We start from the raw sequence: 10,759 nt of genomic DNA on the forward strand, positions 1-10,759 counted from the left end.
TATCTGATACGTCGACATTCTGGACATTTTCACCACAATTCATATCTATTGAATTAATAAATACATCAATGTTACTGTTATTAGCATGGTCACCGTTATATATATTATCATTATAAGAAATATTGTCAAAATTAGTATCAGGTTTGCGATTTGAGTTACTTTTATAAATATTCGGTGTATCAGGTTTTAAGTAATTAGTTGTCTTTTCGAAAGTGTCAAGGTTGAGAGTATTGATTATAGTTAAAGATTGATTTAATCTGTTTCGAAGTTGTCTAGAAAATTTACTTTTTTTATTAACATTATCCATAACTAATTTATATACTTGTAAGTTTATTTATCATATGTAATTTACTTGCAAATGTTAAGAACATCAAAATAATTCTGTAAAAAAATTAATATAGGATAATTAATGATTCGGCCTCGTCGAAATGAGAATGTAAGGGAGCTCAAGTTAGTATATTTGCTCGATAACTACCAGCCGATAATAATTTTATTATAATTCTTGCAAAAAGATATATATATTTCTAAATATATTTCTGTATTTTGATATTATAAAATAAAAGCAAAATTAATTGAATTACGTGATTATATAAAAGAAGAGAATATGTTAGAAACATACAGTTTCAAATGTATTTGAAAATTTTAAAACTCATCTCGATGCCTAAATACAATTTAAAAAAAGTTTATAATATGAAATGAGGAAAGAAGTATAAAATCTATTATATTTCTTTGAAATACAATATATCTATTAACAGTATTTCTATTGCATTCATTGTATATTGTCAAAGTTTATTAATTTTTGGCAAAAAATTAATATAATTATAAGCAAATATTTTAATCCATATTACTGTTGTATTTCTTGTGAATTATTTTATTATATTCCATATTTCAGTTCTGTAAAATTAATTTGTCTTTATAAATTTCATGTATATAATATAACAATATAATAATATAACAATATAATATATATAATATAACAATATAATATAACAATATAAATAATATAACAATATAATAATATAATAATATAATAATATAACATGATAGAAAAAATATCTGAGAATATCTTTCCATGCATTTCCACGTGTATATTTATAGGTTATATTTGACTTACAATTCTAAGATGTGAAAAATGAGAAAGAAATAGCTAACGGTTTCAACAAAAAAATACACTACTTACTTTTTATCAGAAGATCAATCGATTGAACTTTACGAACTCTGAATACTCTGATCACTCAATTAATTTTTCTTTGTTTATTTCTTGGCTAACTGAACATGTGGCACGTGGCACTCTCGTCACAAAGGGCCGTTGCACGAGTGTTCTTATAGCGATTTCGGCTGGTCTGCACTGGTGTGCCACCTGTGTAGAGTTGGTGCAAGTGTGTGCAGTGCGTACACACCAACTGGCCGATTACACCAACTGGCTCCAACAAATTTGTGAGAGCCACTTTGTGTACACCCAACATGCACCTGTGCGGTATACTGAGCCCAGACGAATACGCAGCTCCAGTGAGGGACTGCACCATTCGACCAGCCGAATTCGCTATTAGATAGGCCGGATGCCGGATTTTTCGCGCATGGGCGATAAATGTGGTCTCACAATCAGTGAAGTAGTTAGTTTGATAGGACCCTGATAGCACAAAGAGTTTCAGTTACGTTGCAGAGACGTTTCAATGTTTCAATTGTGTATCATCACATTTGTAATATTTCTGAGACTACCTTTTTTGAAATATTACATTTGCAACATTTCTGCAATCATCTTGATTGAAACCTTACATTTGAAATGTATCTGCAATGTAGTATTTTGTAACATTACAAATGCAAAATTTCTGAAACCTTTCATATGATATATGTTTGGCGCGCATTCTCGATTCTCGGTTGTCGCGGGTGCGGCCATGTTATATCTAACCTAATGTGATCACATTTACCGCGGGATCGCAGATAGCATGTTGGTGGCACGTGCGTTGCATCGAACAGTGTATGTGTATTGTTGAAGATAAATTTGTCTCACGTATAAAAGATATGTGTAAAACAACACTATATATAATTAACATATAAAAATCACATGAAATGTTGATCTTGTTATATTTTCAACAGAAAAGTTAATAATGTATAGTTATTGTGTATAAGAGAGAAAAGAAGAAAAAAGGTTGTTTCCCAAGTTTATAAAAATTATAAGCTTTATTGATATATATTGTATATATATATATATATATATATATATATATATACACGTGTAAATAATTGTTTAATAAAAAATTAAAGTATCACGTGTGTCAAAAATAGAATAATAAATATATATGTTTACTTTATTCAATTTCAAAGATCCAACCTCGACCAGCATCGGACAACAATTTATTGTTAGAATTATATTCTTATTTAATCTTTCTAGAATTTATTAACTTTATAATGTGTGATATTTCTGTTAGGTATTTATTATTTTAATTGATTATAGACGCCAAAAATTATGCCTTTTATTTTCACATTTATAACGACCAAAAGTTATATATGTATTTATATAATATTCAGATTGATAAGAATATAATCATTAATTTTTTGAATAAGATATAGAATAATAATAGACTAAATTAAAAAGATTTAATAGTTATTATTAGAATAAATTAATATATGCAAATTCTTGATGTTCTCTATAGTACTAAAGTATGCGTGTAGCATTCAATTAATATTAATATTAATATTAGACATAGATACGAAAAAATATTTATTGATACAAAAATACATACATTTGATATTTATTAAAACCAAATAATAATCTGTTTTTTCAATTTTAGGTTTATCGATAATAATAATAAGTGGCAAATAATTAGCCCTTTTGATGCTTGAAGATCATCGAGAAAGAGAGTATGTAAAAAAAAGGATTCCCAAATATATTCAGACGTATGTATAATTTAAAATATACTAAATATATTATGTTATACAACTATTATATAAATAATAGATCTTTGATCATATGTATTCTAATTTTATCTTACAATGTCTACACTATTCTTCCCAAAAAGTTTTGCTTGGCAGGAGAATTAATTCATCGAAAAGTAAAAAATGATATTAAGTGTACATAGTATTTCAATGCACATATTAAGAGTTATTTAGGGCTATCTATATATCTTATTCAACATAAGACTACTAACTATCCAATATTAAAATCCTTCTTTATATACACATTTTTAAATTGATATAGAAGTGTTCATTTTTTTCACTTCTTTTAATTTATCATTGTTTAGTATTCTAAATTTTTATTGTTTCTGTGTTACTTCAAAATAAAATTAATAATGTTTCATATTATTACAGGTCTCTAATTATTATATTCATCAAAGGTGAATTGAATTTGCAGTGAATTGAGTTTGCAGCAAGTTGAATTTGAGGCAGTAAGTTGAATTCGCAGTAAGTACATATACACTTATTTTTTCAATGGATAAGAAACGGAAAAGATTTTCGTGTTATTCTCAACGACACGTTCGAAGGTTAATTGCAAAAAATACAGCTACGGACATAGATGTCATATCTGAGCCAATACCGGGTTGTTCTTATCATGTATCTTCCGCTGATGAGAACAGTCCAGAAATAATATCTAAAAATTATACTATCAATACAATTACAGAACCAAGTACTGATTCGAATAATTTCGACAATTATGATAATGATGACAATGATATTAATTTAAGTAATAATATTGTTGAATCTGATATCGATGATAATAATATAGATCTAATCTGGCGAATTTGATGATGTAGAATTACCTTGCCAAGTTGAGGATTTACAGTCAGAAAACGAAATAGAATTCGATTTCGAAAATGATTCTGGGGATAAAATTGAAAATTCAGAAAATTTTGATGAATTTAAAAAAGATTTATGTCATTGGTATATAGATAATCGTATATCGCACAAAGCTCTAGCTAATTTGTTCCTTATTTTACGGAAACGTACAAATTTACCATTTCCTAAAGAATTTCCGGGAACTTTGTTAGATACTCCCAGAAATGTGGAATGCATTCCTGCAGAAATGAATTATTATCATTTTGGTCTTAAGAAAATGTTACGAGATCACATACAACAAGTAGGTTCGACTAATATTCTTAGGCCCGATTTCACCAACCGCGTTTAACTTTAATCTTAGTTCAATTCACTCTTTGTCTCTTTCTAAAGGAAGAGTTAAAAGGAGATAAAGAGTGAGTTAAACTAAGATTAAAGTTAAACGCTGTTGATGAAATCGGGCATTAGAGTTTTTATAAATATCGACGGACTACCAATTACGAAATCTGGTAATGCTTCTTTGTGGCCTATACTGTGTCTTAATTCTGTTACGAAATTAGTATATATTGTTGGGGCATACTATGACGAAGCAAAACCTGCAGATAGTAATGTTTTTCTGCAAAAGTTTGTTGACGAAGCAATTGATGTAATAAATAATCCATTAATTCATAACGGACAAAAGATTGAAATTAAGATAGATGGTTTAATATGTGATGCTCCAGCTAAAACTTTTGTTTTAAATATTATAAATTTTAATGGTTATAGCAGCTGTACAAAATGTACTATTCGAGGGAAATATATTAATGGACGAATATGCTTTTTCTCGGAAAATAATGACTCTATTTTAAAAACAGATGAAGATTTTATTAATTATAAATATAATAATTATCAAATAGGAGAAACAATATTAACCAATATTCCTAATTTTAAACCTGTAACAGCCGTACCACTAGATTATATGCATCTAGTATGTTTAGGAGTTGTCAAGAAACTAATTTTACTTTGGCATAATGGACCAAGTTCAGTGAAACTTTCAAATCAAATGAAACAAATGATATCAGAAGCGTTACTTAATTTACGAAATACAGTGCCTTATGAATATCATCGTAAACCAAGATCTTTAATAGATTTTAGATTATGGAAAGCAACAGAATTTCGACAGTTCCTACATACTGGTCCAGTCGTATTAAAAAATATTTTAAGAGAAGATGTTTATTTAAACTTTTTAAGTTTACACGTTGCAATAATAATTCTCGTTAGTCCAGTTCTTTAAAAAAATATGAGTAATATAGACTATGCGCAAAGTTTACTAGAGTATTTTGTTAATACAATCGCTCAAATTTATGATGAACAATATGTTTCTCATAATGTTCACAATTTATTGCACATTTGTGCAGATGTAAGGAAATATGGACCTTTTGATGAGTATAGTGCATTTCCATTCGAAAATCATACGACACGTATTAAAACATTGATTCGTAAACCAGATAAACCTCTCCAGCAATTAGTAAAACGGTACGCTGAAATAGAAATGTTAAATTCAAAGACTTCAAATCGTGTTAATAACTTTCATGACCGCATATTATTCAAAAAATGTCACACAGCTCGACCTCTGATTGAAGGATATAATGTTATTTCTCAATTTAAAATACTTCAGAGTCATTCATACTTGATTAACTGCGATAATCAAGGAAATAATTGTGTACTTTTAGAAAATGGAACCGTTGTTTTAGTTTTAAACTTTGTACAAACTGAAGATAACACAAAATTAATTATTGGGAAAAAATTAAAATATGTAAAAAATTTGTACTTGTTACCTTGCGAATCGAATACTTTTAATATTCAAATTATGATTGAAAACGATCGTATACGTGTATGGCCATGTGAAAAAATTGAAGCTAAAATGTGGAAAATGCCTTACAAAGATAATTTAAGCATTGTTTTTCCTATTATACATACATAAAATATATTTCTTTCATTTCTGTGAATTAAGTTTATTATAATAAGCAAATATAAAATTATATATGTTAATTAAATTTTTTTACTTTTTTTGCTTTATTAATTGGTACACAATTGTTACATTACTTCTATAATTATGTTTTCTATAGATACTTGACAACTGACATGTAACGATATTATATTGATATAATAAAAATTCGACAGTTCTGAAAATTCTTTTTTTTTATTTAATACTATTTTATTCTATATAAGATTAATAAAATAATTATAATTAAGTTTTTTAATTTGACTTGTTGGCAACATAATATAATATTATTAAATTTATGTTATGAAATTATCTTTTGACGTAAAATTATTTCGTATAAGGCTATAATACGCATTCAAAAGATTAAGAATTGTGAGTTTAAAATTAAAACTGACTCAATTAGAACAAATAGCATTAAAATTATCTAATTCGTACTCAAGTAAAGACCAACGAATATATTATATTCACGTGTATATTTTGTTCTACGTTATTATATAAATCACTAAATCAGCGATAAGAAAGAATGTTTATTTTTGCGATTAATTATTTACAAATCGAAATACAAATTATTAATCAAATTCTAATTTTGAATTAATGTTTAATCTACAATGTGTAGTCTGATTATATTAATACTATTTTCTAAAAACAAATTAGTTTAATTTTTATTTCGATTGCTTCAAGATATTTATATATTAGCTATATTTATGGAAGATTGAAGATGTCACGATTTACAATAGTCCTATTTGATGATGGACTCCAATTGGTGCCATCATTGTGGATATTTGACGACGAAACAATGTGTTACTGGCCGCCTTTTACGAGTGAAAAAAAGCTTCGTAAAACAATAATTGACGACATTTCTCCAGATAATAGTACGTGGACTGCTTACAAAATTCTGCGCATTTTTGGGACCGCAAGTAAGTAAATTATTTTACAATCTTAATATTTGTTATTTAACAATTAAAATTTTATGTTGTATTTGTCATTAATTTTCAGATACGTACGAGTCAGGAATAGAAAAAGTAAAGCTTGCTAAAGATTATTCCGATTTAGATCTTTCTGAGAAGGAAAATTTATGTCAGAAACGCATATCACGCCCAAACAAACTATTTACAAATTATAATTACTCTTCAGACGAAAGCAATGAAAACAACAACAATAACGTAAACGTTAGAAATGATATCATTTCTAAACATCAAAAAGCAAATAAGACACTTCCAGTATCACCATTACCAAAAACGTTAATTGTCACTAAACCTTCAAAGAGAAACGAAATGCAAAGCGTGGAATTTGATAATCCTAGTTTTAACAGAAATCTTACAAAGGAGCCCTCAGTCACTTATTTAGACACTGCAGGCAAAAGTAATACTATTGTATTATGAAATAATGTATTTTATAGACATGAAATTATAATATGAACGAACACGAAATATATAAACAAGGCAAATCAGAACCATACGCGGTTGGTGATGCGTTAATCTCACAGGCTCTGATTTGCCTTGTTTATATATTTCATATATGTTTACTATACAAAGCTTTCAAAATAAATTCTTTCTAATACGGACAAATCTACATATTTTTGTATTATAATAACAATTATTATGCGAGTGTTCTGAATGTATTCTGCTGTTTTTTGTAGATGTGCTGCCTGAAATATTAAGAAGATTGAACCAAATATTTACAAAACTAAATTTAGTTGATGATCGCCTCTGTAAAATAGAGGCAAACCAAATAAATAATACAACAAAAAAAAAAGCATCAATTTTAGAGGAATTTGTAGCTTTACCTTTAAAAACACACGAAGAAGTCCAAAACATGGAGAAAGATCTGGAAGATCAAGATTTTTTCGAGAAAATGGTGAATATTTTTTTCCATATATATATACTTATAAAATACGTAATTAGGTATAAATAGTAATTTAAATAAATTATGATTTTTATAGGCTATTTCGTTGAATAAAATTGGCGGACGTGACAGCCGAGAATTAATAATAAACATTTTAAAAAGAAGTATTACAAATGAAATAGCAAAACAGTACAGCTGGGCTGGAAAATAAAAAAAAATGGGATTCAAAGATTTGTTGCTCGCGAAGTGTATTATGCGTAAGTTTTTATTAAGCTAATCTTTAGTTTATTTTAATATTTATATTAGTTTAATATTTTTATATATAGTATTATAAAGTATTACAAATATAACTGTTTTAGGAACTGTGCGTATTACAGATGGTACGATTACAGAGAAGGAAATGATAGCTTATATGTCCAAATGGCTTGTGCAAGCCACTTTAAGATATACACGTAGTCTTGAACCAAAAAAAACGTAAGTTTCTGAAAAATATAATTATTAAATTTTTAATAGATTCTAAACAATGAAAGAAAGAATTATTTTCTACAACTTTCTTAGTTACAACATATGTTAAATTGTACTATTTGATATATTGCGTGTATGTGTGTATATATATATATATATATATATATATATATATTTAATAAAAATAGCAAAAATAAGGAAAATGTATGTGTATGTGTATAAATATATATATATATATATATATATATATATATATATATATATATATACAGGGTGACCCATTTTAACTTAGGCAGCCAAATAACTCGAAAACCAAGTCCGAGAGAGAAAAATGTTTCAGACAAAAGTTGTATGGTTTCAAGGGGGACATAAGATGGTACCATTGGTTTGACCTTGAAGAGTTATTTGAAGGTCACACGAAGGTCACCTTCAATTTCTTAAATGGAACCTACATTTTCTCTTTACATATTCTTGTAGCTTATCTCGAGAGCTTTCCAAAACACTATAATTAAGTACCTTTTCGTTAAGTACTTTTTGAGTTATAAGGCTTGAAATCATTTCTTAATTTTACATAAATCATAAAATATCTAGTAAAATATTCATTTTTCGATTATCTTACCTTAATACTTTTATGTACAAAATAATGAGAGAAATCAATTGGTGTAAAGAAAACATACAGTTGTTTTTAAGAAAAAATATGTAATTGTTAATTGCAAATTACATATTTTTTCTTAGAAACAACTATGTTTTTTCTTTACACCAATTGATTCCTCTCATTATTTTGTACATAAAAGTAGTAATATAAGATAATCGAAAAATGAATATTTTACAAGATATTTTATGATTTATGTAAAATTAAGAAATGATTTCAAGCCTTATAACTCAAAAAGTACTTAACGAAAAGGTACTTAATTATAGTGTTTTGGAAAGCTCTCGAGGTCAACTATAAGAATATACAATCAAAAATAGGGGTTTCTATTTAAAAACTTTTAATTGATTTTTCCGTGTCCTTAACAACACTATCCAAGGTCACACTAACTATGCTATGTAATGCGCCCCTTAAAGTCCTACAACTTTTGTTCGGAACATTTTTCAAGTAAATGCGTATTTTTCGAAATATCCTTATACGGTCGCTCTAATACACCCTGTATATTTAAACCAATAAAATTATCTTACGTTTCCTTCGAAATCTTATTTCTGTCTAAATCATTTTTTGGTATGGCATGTAATTTTTGAAATATTCGATGTAGCAGTAGTAATTACCTCACCCTGTATATATTATAATAATTCATATATATTACATATATTAAAAACAGTTGTAACGATGCATTCCGGTGCATCGTTACGATTCCCGGCATGACATCCGCCGGAAGCTGCCGCCCGGCAGAACACCCGCCGGGCAGAGGCAGGGGCGCGTTGCGCCCACCTTTTTAAAACTGCCGAAATTCGAAATTCGGCCGAACATCGCCGAACAGAGTCGATGTGGCCCGAACCGTCGACCGGCGAAAGCCCGCGTTCGGCTCCTACCCGAATCCCTCCGAACGGGCCCGACCGTACCGTTTTCCGAAAACCCGTTCGGAAGGGGTTATACCGTCACGCGCCGACGCGGGCAATTAGCTCGTATAAAAAGGGCCACATTTTTGACGCTAAACACATCTCTCCGATCCGCTTGAAGCAGTACGCTTCCAAAGAGCAATCCTTGAGAAATCCTACCAAACGCACAGAAAGAGCTGAAGACAGAGGTGGAGCGTGCTCCGTCTCCGAACGAGAGTTCTCGATTCTGACGCCAAAAGTGCAATCCGCCTAATCCGCAGCTGCAACCCTCACGGAAGGTGGAGCTTGAGCCGCCCCGGATCGGGAGTTACCGATCCAGCTGCATCGCGCAATCCATCCTTCGCGAATAAAAACCAGGGCTATACGCACCGAGCATCGTTGCATGCATCACATGCAATTACGTGCGCGCATCTAAAAACAGACGCATAAACACCGCCGCGTTCAAGCGCATAGGCGATCTACACGCGGACTTTAAATCGCGAAATAAATAGTACGGCGAAAATCATCGTCGATTCCGAGAACCGAAGCATTCTCGGAATCTCGGGATTCCCCGCCGAAAAAGCGCCGCAAAAACGCGCGCCGTCTCGCGCAATAGTAAACACCCGCCGGCGTGCGACAGCGAGGCCGAAATTAATCCACATTAATATTCGGTTTAATTACGCGAACCACGCAACCTGTATACGAACTTTTATAACCACGTCCGCGCTCACACACTCGTCTACACATTTACACACTCCGACTCTGTACACACTTTCATACAAACGCAATAAACACAATTATACCACACACACCGCGTATTTCATTTAAAGACACCTAGCACCGGCGATCTATCCGCGCTAAGAAAAACGTCCGGAAATACGACCGTTACATTGGCGCCCGAACAGGGACGTTTTTTTTTTTTATTAGTGTTTCTCGTTCTGCGTTTTCTCGAAGGTGTGAGCGTGCATAATGAGGTCGTGGCTATACGCGCTCCCGAAGGAGCAACTGGCCGTGCTAGCGGAGGGCTATGGGTTAGAGAGCACTGGCACTCTCGACGACATCCGCCGACGTATGCGGGAGTACGCGGACACCCATGCGGACGAATTCACGACTGATCCGCGCGAACAAGCGGGTCCCTCCGGGGCATTACCGCAGGTGGTT

Source organism: Camponotus floridanus, unplaced genomic scaffold (assembly GCF_003227725.1).
Source record: "Camponotus floridanus strain SB8 unplaced genomic scaffold, Cflo_v7.5 scaffold168, whole genome shotgun sequence".
Lineage (NCBI taxonomy): Eukaryota > Metazoa > Arthropoda > Insecta > Hymenoptera > Formicidae > Camponotus > Camponotus floridanus.